Raw genomic sequence first — 12,804 nt, 5'->3', positions numbered from 1 at the left:
TGCAAATCAGCCACCTGCCACTCTAGAAGATCCCTTAATCCACCGTCCTCAGTGGTCTCTACTTCCAAGCTCTCGTTTCTCTGACGCTGATATTTGTTACGAGCTTTTAACCAGATTCGGGTGGCCACTAAGGTTATAGTCTTAGAAAATTGACAATAGGCAAAATTAACTTATAAGTTAAGAACACATCATGACAACTGATCTCAACTACCCAAGTTATCTGTAGTGACTATACAAAGTCAAAGATAATGCTATGGATCCAACAACCTGAGGGTTTAGTAGAGATCAAGTTGTGAAATGAGACTAAAGCCCATTAAAAATGGTATGCGAAGGAAACATAACTTAGTCGATTGGAGATCGCAAGATCTAAATTCAATAGGTTAACCTGATTATATCTAAGGGTGGCCACTATGAGGGCATAACTTATGTATAAGTTGATACATAAGCTAATATATATATTGAGGATTGAGAACTATGAGAACCATTTTAAACCATCAAAAAACACAAAGCTAATATATATATATTGGGAATTGGGAATTGGGAATTGGGAATTGATACATAAGCTTATATATATTATTAAGGAGGAGTGATGGGTAGTGAAGGTAATTTCACAATTACTTGGTAAGGATAAAAATGACATTTCATAATAAGATAGAAAAAGTAATTTGTCAACACCATGATCCGTTTTTAAAGCATTTGGTGCAACTCGATTAAGCTTCTACAATTTCTGAAATTACACTTTACTCCTTTGTGACTAAAGGTTTATTATGATTTATATGTTTCATAAATGCAAAGATTTGAAGGGCATAAGAAAAGTCCGCTAAACTACACAACTTTATACTTCAGTTATAATTATTAAAAGCGCTTCCCAATCCACCACCAAAGAAGTTTGACGGTAACTTGTAATCAATGTGGAATCACTTCAATTGAATGACGAATTTATGGTGCAATCATAAATTGAATTCTTTGAATCACTTTCGTCCCTTCCATTCCATCTAGCAAGGAAATCAGGTACACAGATGTTATCGTCTATATAAATCGGCGGGTAAAATAGAAAAAAAGGAAAAACGAAGTCGATAGCCTTCGACGTTGAAAACAAACAATTGCATATGCAAATGCAAATGCTACTGGAAACAAACGTGCGTGCATTCATATATTGGATATAAAGAATATTGGATTGAATTCTATCTATGATACAAGTTGTGAATTAGGGTGACTTAATTTGTTGATGTTTCTGTTTAACCGCTTTTACTTTTCTTGTCAGTGTGCCTAACTCCGAAGCCATGACTCCAGTTGTCTGCAATCTCAAACGAAAGAGCTTTATATATTTGATCCCACCATACAGTTTGGTGTGATCCCACCATAGAGCTTTATATATGGGATCATGTACAACACATTGTATCATATGTGGTCTTGTTAACGCATGTTGCTGTCTGGCATCAGGCGGTCTGCTTCTTGGATTTCCTGGTTGTTTTGCTGCGTGCTATGCGTGTGGTTACAGTAAAGCACTAAGAACAAAGTATAATTTGCAGGTAAATTTTTTATGTTTGTTTGGTGTTAATAATCATATTAGTGGTTTAAAAGATATTGTTTGATATGTTGCAGGATGCTCCGTGTGGAGACTTTGTAACACATCTTTGCTGTAATATGTGTGCTGTATTTCAAGAATATAAGGAGATCCATGAACGGTCTATGTATATAAACCCGAATGCAAACATGGTAGAGATCACGGCTCCTGAGGTCCGGTCGATGGATTTGGCTGTGCGTAAATGATCCTTGTGTTGCTTGTGTTGAATGATAGATTTTGATTTGACAACAGTGAAATGAAATGTGATACTTTGGTGATAGAATGCTATTTTATGGTTCTTTTTTTCTTTGTTTGAGCCTAGGACTGCCATTAACTGGGTGGCCATTGGTGGGCATGGAACTGAACAAACAACAAGGCAACATCTAAAAATTACAAACAAAACCTTACACAAATCTTGCCAAGAAATACTAAATAACGAGAGCGATTCTTGATCCAAAGATACCCTGAAGACTTAACTTCATCCAAAGTTTGCTGATGGTCACTAATTTGTTTTCGAAGATAGCTTTAATTTTTTTCTTCCAAGTACACCAACAAGTTGTGAGGATTTAAATGACCGATTATGAATGAAAAATATTCAAATAAAATAACTTTGATTATCAAAACTATTTGAAGGGTATAGTTAGGTTTTGAGTCATTTAATGAACTGTCCGGTGTTGTGGGTTTGCATAAGAGGCGCACAACCGAACCGGTTAACCAGTTTCTAATCGGTTCTAACCCGAAATCGTAACTGGTTAGTAACCAATCCACCACTAACTGGTTTACACCCGGTTCTAACCGCTGGTTAGAAACCGGTTTATGGGTTAATATTAGCCCATTTCTAATGTTAGTAACTGTTATTGTCATTTTTAAAGCTTTTTATATTTTATAAAAATTTAAAAATAATATTTTAACTAAACTTTTGATAATTAATGGGTTTGAATATTTTTTAAAAATGATACCGGGTTCGTTAGTAAAAAAAGAATGGGTTCGCTCGTTAATTGATACTATAGGTTATATATGAAATCGAAAGACCGGGTTTGGCTGAACCCGGTGGATACTATGTGGCGCCACATCATTATACTATTTACTCACAACCTTGCTTATTACAAATTAAGATACGTAGTTGAAAAATAACTTATATACTTCTTTTGCTATTTCATTTCACTTACGTGAAAGTCCAAATTATGGACTTTGGTTTTGTGTCGTGTAATGTTTAAAGTTGTCTGTACAACGCGCTTGACACTATGCTTTTAGCCAATTTTATTATGTTTTAAGTATAATTTGCTAAATTATGTTCCAGGTACTCCCCCCCCCCCCCCCTTCCCTTTTTTTTGGGGGGGGGGGGAGTTTCAAACTTGGTTTGAAACGAGAGTAGACTTTTAGGATCAAAATGTACCAAAGCCGCAGTTACACAACCATTTCAAGAACAATTGCCCTTTATTGTTTGGTTATGGTAGCGACTGAATCATCGATACTTTCCCGTCGTAACGAGCGGGCACTTCTGCTAGTATATATATAAGGAAATAACATTCCAACTATACCCTTGTTTATAAAATCTATATGTCACTTATTATCTGATCAAGGTATGGGCTACATCCTCGACTAAGGTCTAATCCATATAATAAAATAATCGAGCAGAACCTCTACCTTATGTAGCTTACTTAGAAGAAATGCCTAGGCATTATGCAGGTAGCAATTCTACTTATCGTCGGGTAATCGAGAGAATAAACCGACAGAGGTTCTACTATTTGCATGTACTTCAAGTTACTAACAAGTCATAACGTCAGGATCGTGGCACGTACTTCGAGGTTATATGTGTGATTGGAGTGTGGACGAACGAATGAAACTTCATCCTATGGCCGCCTATTTATAGGCTGAAATTATATTCCTTCGCGTAGTGCGAACCACTATAACCTAGTCGTTCATGTATTGCGAAGGACAAAACAACCCACTCTGAATATTTAATTACTTTGTGTATTGCGAAGGGTTCTATGGTGGCCGCTCGCGTAGTGCGAAGGACAAGAATAGGCCTATGTGTCATCATCTAGACCTGCCATGTGTCCCACGTGGTGACACGTGTCCTGCCACGTGTTGCCGCGTGCCAGTCATTGGCACGATTACTTCACCACTACTTCGCGTAGCGTGAAGTGTTTATTTAATTCCTTCGCGTCGCGCAAAGGATTAGAAATTTCAGAATTTCCATTTTAGTCCGTTTTCTTTTGGAAGTGACCTTTGTAGCCTGAAAGTTTAGGGATGTTAACAAAGGAAGGTTCAAAGCTAATACCTACCTATCCTGCAATACTCAACTATCAAGGTTCCATCAGATATTTTATGTGTTTTGATCAATCTCCATTCATGTGAGGGATTGTTAGAAAATTAGAATATAGTGAATGGAAATTAATTTTTTGAAATGATGATTATTAGACTTTCATATGGTGAAACTCTTAAGTAGAGTTACTTAATGAACTTGATTAGCTTTATTAGAGTTACGAATCTAATTAATTTCTAATTAAGAGAGATTCTTCATCATCCATGACTCTTGCATATACTGTAGGCTATGTGCCTCATTTGGTAAAAAATACAAGCTAGAAAATTCAAGAAAAAATACATGCATGCATGAAGAGCTGTTGGTGAAGAATAAAGCTTTGAAGACTCGTATGCTTGGAACCTATAGAGATAAGTTTCTCTACCTTTTTATTCTATTTTTTCCAGAAATTCTAACACTACAATTTACCCGATGTAACCTCGGGCGCGTGGACATCTCCGGCAGTACTAACTATTTCGGCTGTTGTACCCTGGTAGATAAATGATGTGCTAAAAGTAGTTATATAAAAATACGCTAATCCAAACACTAAGTAATAAATTCTAGACTCTTAAACTTAACTAAACTACTAACCGGCAAGTGAACCGGTCGACTCTAGTACAGCTAAGTAAGTCCGGATATCGAACCCATGAGACTCTTTTAATTACGTAAACTAGCTAAATTAGACTCAACTACATACACGACTATTTGTTTATTATTTGTTTAAGGGAGGTTTTACTAATAAACTAATTTTAAACTAATTAAGAAAACTAAATAAGACTCAACTTAGAACTTAGACTTAATTCAGATGATGATAGATAAACCACCTATGCTAGAATCCCCAAAGTTTTAGTTATCACTTAATCGGAAAATGTTTATTATGGAACTGGGATCATAAAATATTCACTTAAAAGAAAACCCGAACAGGACCCTGGCCCTTCTCAAGAAGACACCTATGGATTTCTATTAAGTTCTTAAACACACCAGTTTTAATATTAGACTTCCTTACGGTAAATTAAAGGGAATATAATAAATTTATTCGACATTAATAGACAAAGCTGAAAAATCAAATCTAGACGGACTCCCTACGAAGAACTAAATCTAGCAATCTTAATCAACGAGGACCTATCAAATAACCTATCACCTTACAACTTTTTAGGTTAGCAGCACACTTTTATTTATTTGATTAATAATATTGTTTCTATGATCTTATTATAAATAAATCACAAACTAGTCAAGAACACACAGTAAATGACCTAACAGAATCCTATTATATGAAACAATCACCAAAGACTCTGTGAAACAATAAAATTCACCAAATAAAACCAAGCACACATATGCATCAAGTAAATAATATTAAACTCTTTACTGATTCATAAAACCATAACGAAATGCAAATCCCAAATAAAATCAAACATCAATCAAAGGTTCATCATAAGCCTAGGCAGTCTAAAGGTTTAGTCAACAACCATACTCAAAACAAAAAGATAATAAATTGGTTCAAACAGTATCATGACGAAAATAATATATTCAAACCAAATAATAAGGATGTTTGGATGAGCAGGTGTTGAACCCGAATACTCTCTACTTGAACCAAAGTACTAGCTCTCTCTTTTTCCTCCTTGCCTTTTGTTCGTCTCTCTCCTCTGCCGCTCTTTTCCCCATTCACGGCTGCCTTTTATAATATTGTTATATGTTAACTTTTCTTATGGGCCAAGTTCAAATCCATTGACATTTCTTTTGAAAGCCTTGGGCTGCTATTTTATTAAAACTCAACTAATTAGAATAATAGCCCAGCATATTAATTCTATGATAATAAAATTCAAGAAACAATCTTATGCATCGTTTGGTGGGCCAAATACATTCAATAATTAGATTACACATGAATGAATTTATTGACTTAATATATATATATATATGGGATGGTTCATGCGAGAAGTGAAATTATAGCAAGAAGTGCGAGAAGTAAATCTTGATCATTGATTATATGTAACCAATAGTGTAGACTAGAAGTGGCATGTGTAATTACCAACACAATATTTTAACATTTTTTTAAGTAAAAAGGATATATTAGTCTTTTGATGTAGGCTTAACCAATTAAAGCGTACATAACCGGTTCCCCCTTTTATGCCCTAATTAATTCTCTTCAACATCCTCACTAATCGATTTCCAGATCAGTTCTCCCACCATTATCAACAATATTTAAATTCTACAAATCTTCAATCACCAATCCAATAGATTTCCAGAATCATTAGAATCTTAATCTCCAATTCAGTAATTGCGTATGTATACAAAGGTTAGAATAGTGTTATCTTTTTTATTTTCCTTTTCTTTTTGCTATAACTCAATACATCTGTGTTTTAGGAATCAATATACCAAATTCATAATCAAAATATAAACTCTGTTGTTGAATTTATTAATTTGGGGAAAAACTAGGGATTTGAAAAAAAAAAGGAATCACGGGAAAAATCTTAGGTTTTCATCCGGCTACACTATTTAATGTAATCATTCAGGGTATTGTAATCATATATGTGTAGGGTGTGTAGGATTATCTACAAGAGCCGACAATGCACAGTTAGTGTAACGATATGATATGTATGTGTATGTGTGTTGGCTGTGTAGGGATTATCTGTAAATTGGGTAGGTAAATTAGATACGCTAATATAAACAGTATCTGCTTTTATGGATGAGGGTTTACTAGAGTTGTAGGTTATGGTGGGGAATCTATTTTTGTGTAAAGAGTGTTCATAACATGACTATTAAAATTTAATATTTAATATATAAGTAATCTAAAAAATGTTATATAGGTGATCTAGAAGATGTAATTGTTGTGGTTGTGATGTACAGTCCATGTGTATGTATGTTAAAGTGTATGTAGAAATATGATAGATTATGTGCAACTGTTTTGTTGTTGTGTAGGATTATGCAATATATGTGTTAATTGGTTGTGGTTCTGATGTTTGTCCATGTGTAGGGATGCTAAAATTTATGTACGAATATGTTAGATTATGTGTATGTGTTTTGTTGCTGTGTAGGATTATGCAATATGTGTATTAATTTGATGTGGTTATGATGTTCGGTCCTTGTGTACTGATGCTAAAATTTATGTATGAATCAGTTAGATTGTGTGTATTTGTTTTGTTGTTGTGTAGGAGTATGCAATATATGTATTAACTAGTCGTGGTTCTGATGCTCGGTCCATGTGTAGGGATGCTAAATTTATGTAGGAATTGGTAGATTTGTGTATGTGTTTTGTTGCTATGTAGGACTATCTAATATATGCATGAAAAGTATGTATGTGTTTTGTTGCTGTGTAGGACTATTTAATGTATGCATGAAAAGTATGTAAATGTTATTATCATATTGCAAAAGATGTGAACTTATCTTGTTGGTCATGGATGCATGTATGTTGTATTTTGTATATTGGTTTTATCGTGTGTAGGGATGTTAAAATTTATGTAGGAATCTAGGTAATGTATTTTAAATTTATGTAGATATTGGATATAGCTTGTGTATTGGTTTTGTTACTATGTAGTATGTAGGAATGGTAGAATATAAGCGTAGGAAGGGTGACGAAATGGAATAGTTGTGTAGGTATATATAGGATAGTATATAACATGTTTATCAGCGTTTATGGTTAACTTTTTTGTGTAGCGGTGTTTGATATCGTGACTTGTTTATGTTAGGTGTTTATTATTATTATTTTTTTGTTTTAAAAAACATAATAAAAGACATTTGGCATATTCGAAAAGTCTTCCTAACAAAAAGAGAGGAGGATTTGCTAAAAAAATCCTATTAAACGGAAGTTGAAGGATGACGTCTAAAAGCATACGATATAATTTAAGAGTATATTTTGCGCCCAAGACTATACTTTCAAATTTAAGCATGAAAAGATCACATGTTAAGGAGGTTTTAGCATCAAAAATGAATGTTTGGTTGAACCATGAGCAGTCAACTAATAAGATATTAGTTTGACGGCTTTAACTCATTTTTTTAACATTATATTTTGTTATAAGGTAAAACTAGTTGGTCAAGTGTTCGTGACCTTTTTATGAATTTGGATGAGTTTCTATACTAGATTGTTTGAAAGTTTTTTGGTTAACTTGATGGATATAAAATCTGAGTTTGTAGTTTGGTATTTACCATTTTACATATATAAATTTGGTTGATGTTTACAATTGTTATATGTTAAAATTTGTTTGATAATTACGATATTTTTAAACTTTTGATGTGCTTCATTACACCACAGGAACAATATTTATACAACGTTTTAGCACAAACTCTTTTGTGGATTTGGGATTATTCTTTTATTAATGTAATTAGTTAGAATTCTGATATTGTAATTTGTATTTTGTAATCTGTGTGTTGTGTATTTTAGTTTACATGCACTAAATTTCTTTCCTTAGTTGGTAAAACAAGTTTTTTATAATTCAAGTATTTAAGATTATGATTGAAACCCATGTACACAGTGTGTATGGTTATAATGTATATTGTTAGTATTTAACATGCTGTGATATTTAATGGAGAACTTAGAAGAATGAATTCCATTAAATTAAAGTATATGCGAAAATTTAGTCAAACTATGCAAATAGAATAAACGAAATTGGATTTTTTATGATCAAATATATTGTTTTAATTGGGGGATAAAGCTACACAATTGAATTGAAATATGTGGGTTTAATTGAATGATCGATAAAAGGGGTTTTGTTAGAATTTGGTTGAAGGCTATCAAAATTTGAAACGTAATTTGGAAAATTTGATAAATTATATATATAAAAAAGTAATCTGTAACATATTACTACTTTCCAAAAATATAAAAAATCTTTTTTACTAATATACCCTTGTAATAAAAAAAATGGTAAAGAAAAAAATAAATTGTGATTGGTTGGATTTATTTCTCGCACTTCTCACTCTAAAAAAACTTCTGATATATATATATACACACACGCACATGCACGTAGATAGAATACTTTATAAATCCCATTTAAGTATTTTGTTACAAATGATGTATTTATTTTATTATTATTATATTATGATTTATGAACATCACGTTTGTTAAAAGAAAACATGTTTTAGAATTAGGATGAAAGAAAATTAATTATGAAAACAGGTATGTATAACTAACTCCTATACTCTAATTTAGCTCATTATTTTCTATAACCTTAAGAACCCACATATGAACCAATTAACAATAATATTTAATAAAAGTCTGGTTCAAAAGTACTTGAAGTGTACGAAATATTTATATAATTATATATATTTTTTAGACCATATCAATAGACGTGTTATCTTATGTAGATGCGCGAAATCTGTTTTAAAGAAAGCTTGTTGAACGCGTGTCTGAGCCTCAAACGTCAACTTTTGTTTTGCTCTTTGTTCAGCCAAGCCAAGAGACTACTAAAAGACCTTGTCATGGCAAAAGTTGAAGAATCTATCTTTTTAGTTCTTGTCAAAGAGATTACAATCTCTCTTTTTAAGTTTTAAATCATTTGAAGAGCTTGGTTGGAAACATTTAGCATAATTGTTATATTCTTTCATTGTTTATTTTAGTTTCTATTACGTTATGTGTACTAATTTTTCTATGTTAATAACGAGAGTATCATTATTATTTGTATTAATCTTAAATATATATAAACAAAACCTCTCTACATTCTCTTAAGCTACCAGATTGCTTTATTTGTAAATGGAGGTTTCTCATATATTTTACCTGAATTCATGGTTATGGGTGTCACCAAACCCAGATAGCCATTAAACAGGTTATAACATTTCATTAAATTAAAAATTAATCTCACCAAATATTTGATATGAAAATCCTACAAAATAGGGATGTACAAAAAATTAGTATCCGATTGTATTTAAAAAAGATATTATTTATAATTAAGAAACAATTTTATAGTAAAAAATATATGCGGGTCATGGGTCTCACTAAACCCAAATAGCTTTTAAACCGGGTTGTAACATCCTATTTATTTGTGAAACCCTTTCATTATCAAATTCTAAGTATATTATTAAATTTTTTACAATAAATAAAATAAAAATAAAAATAAAATATAATAAATGAATAATGTAAAACAATCCCATAATACAGAAGATAAAAACTAGTTTTAATATAAAAGGTGTCTCATATTGATGCATAACTCACCTATGAATTCTCAATTTCTAAGAAATGATTATAATTTGTTACAAATGTTTATTAGTGAAATACTGCTGTTGGTGCATAATGTCAGTAGTTCATAGTCTAGTGTCTGTAATCGAGTCTGTAATGATTAATTATGTTTTATATGTCTTAAGCGAAGTTACTAACAAGTTCGCTGTTTAGGCGAACTTGTTAGTCAAGCGAAGTTATGGACAACTTCGCCTGAACATGCCAGGCGAAGTTGTCGTGTATTTATATAGGTTACGGCTTAGCTTAGAAAAGTAGTTAGTGTGATCATTATCGAAGTTACGAGAGCTGTAACGTGAGGACGAGAGTTCGTGTCTGTAATAGTGATATTGTATCACGTGTTTTGGTTATAATATAACGTGTTTGTTTATCGTATCGTGTTTGATCTATTCGTGTCTTCTACGCTCGTAACGACCTACGCAGGGATTCCGCACCTACGTAGATCGAGATATCCCGTGCAGATCCATCCAGGGAACCTACAATTGGTATCAGAGCTTCGGCTCGATTGTGTGGTTCGGGATATTCACGCGGGTGTAGAAATCGTCCCGTTTCGACTATTCGCGGGACGTGTTTTCTGTGTTTTTGTGTCATTCTTACCTTCTACCATCGTATTCAACCCTTTACACCGTCAAAAACCTCGAAAAGCCCAGAAATCAGATCTGCAGAAACTTCGTGTTCATCAGGCGAAGTTGCCGTCACTGTTCGTAGGGTTTCGACGAAGATATAAGGTTAAGCGAAGTTATCAACAACTTCGCCTACCTTCTCAAGTTCGCCTAACTCAAGCGAAGTTCTCTACAACCTCGCCTACTTCCTAAGTTCGCTTACCCTAAGCGAAGTTACACTCAACTTCGCCAAGTCACGCGAATTTAAGAAAGATCCAGCGAAGTTAAGTCTAAGCGAAGTTATCCGTAACTTCGCCTACAGTACTTTTCAGAAGAATTTAAGAAAGATCCAGCGAAGTTAAGTCTAAGCGAAGTTATCCGTAACTTCGCCTACAGTACTTTTCAGAAGAAATTTTTTTTTTTTATTTTTTCGGGTTTCTTAGTTTTCGAGAAAAATGTCATCAATTAACATCTCTGAGTTAGTAAAGATGGAAGTAGAAGCAGGCTCAGCTACAAAAGCACCAAGGTTGCTGAAGGGAACCGATTTCGTTGCATGGAAGGATCGGTTCGAACAATATGTCAAGTACCAGGATGCAAAGATGTGGGTATGCATCCAGGATGGTTATATTCCACCAACTATGGAGTACGAAGGTCGTGATCAGATCAAGAAGTACAGCAAAATGGAAGATGAAGAGAAAAAGATGTATGAGGCCGAGAGCAAGGCTCATGCTGCTATCACTATGGCTCTTCCACAAGAGATCCTTCATACGTTTAGAAAGTACAAGACAGCAAGAGAGCTTTGGGAAGCTCTTGAGAACCGGTTTGAAGGAAATGTGGGAATCCGTGCTTCAAAGATCAAATTGCTCAAAACCCAGTTCTCAGTCTTCAAATATTTGAAGAATGAATCTCTAGATGATATCATCACCCGATATTATCATCTGATGACTGAACTGAGCAACTATTCAATTTCTTACCGAGAAGAAGAGATAGTTGAGAAGCTTCTTGATGCTCTCCCATCAAAATGGGAGATGTACACGGTACTGATGAGGGAAGACAAAGACTTTCCCCAATATGATCTGGAAACGGCAGTCAACAAGCTCCGAACCTTTGAGCTTAACATGGTTAGAAAGGAGACACCTACGGATCAGGTTCAAGATCCAGGTATGTATGGTGCTAAAGTCAACTCTAGTTCAGGTTCGAAGACTGAATCAGCTGCCTACTACTCGAAGGGAGAGTCGGGTGCCAACTCATCACATGAGGGGCATGTGTCAGTCAACACGAATGGTGATGTTTGCTTTGTAGCAGGTGGATCTAGTGGTTCTAAACCGCAAGCAAGCAAGAGTAGTTGCTCTCCAAGTATTCCTAGCAACAACTACTCTAAGATGCCTATGAGTGTCAAATCTGCTGAAGAGCAGTTTGCTCTCTATGCTTCTTTTATTGCTTCCTATGAGAACTACATTCAGGGGAAGATTGTTGATCCAGCTATGTTGGATGAAGACTATGACCAGATTGATGCTGATGATCTGGAAGAAATGGATCTGCAATGGCAGATGGCTATGATCGTGAGAAGAGTGAAACGGTTTATGAAAAAGACCGGAAGAAAGTTTGTCGGTGGAAGGCCAGGGTTTGACAAGACGAAGGTAAGATGCTACAACTGTCAGCAAAACGGCCACTTTGCTAAGGAGTGCAGAAATGAGCGTGTAGAACGTGGTCAAGGCAAGTCTACACAGCATAATGGGGGTTCTAAAGATTATAGTGCCATGATTTCCAGAGAAGATGGTGAATACAACTGGAACCTGCATTCTGAAGAAACTTTCGAACAGGCCAATTTGGCGAAGGTTGAAACTGAAGGAAATGAGAAGGTTACCGGAGAAGAAAAAGCTCTCATGGCAGATGTTAAAGACCATCTCTCCGAGGTATGTTCTAAACCTACTTGTTCTAAATGTGAAAACTTGTCTGAGCAATTAGCAACTATAACTGATCTGTATGTTGGTTTGGATGCTGAGTTTAAAACTTTAAAAGAAGATCATCACTTTACTAAAGCAAGAGAAAATAGCTATAAAGTTAAAATAAAAGCTTGTGAAAAGGATATTAAAAGTCTAAAAGCAAAACTTGCTGAAAAAATACAAGTGATTGATCTAAGCTATGAAGTTTTGGAAGAAAAAACCAA

Source organism: Bidens hawaiensis, unplaced genomic scaffold (genome assembly GCF_021521415.1).
Source record: "Bidens hawaiensis isolate Kalapana, Puna unplaced genomic scaffold, B.hawaiensis_p1.1 tig00015542_1, whole genome shotgun sequence".
In the NCBI taxonomy this organism is placed as follows: domain Eukaryota; kingdom Viridiplantae; phylum Streptophyta; class Magnoliopsida; order Asterales; family Asteraceae; genus Bidens; species Bidens hawaiensis.
Note: the sequence above shows the minus strand (reverse complement) of the source record.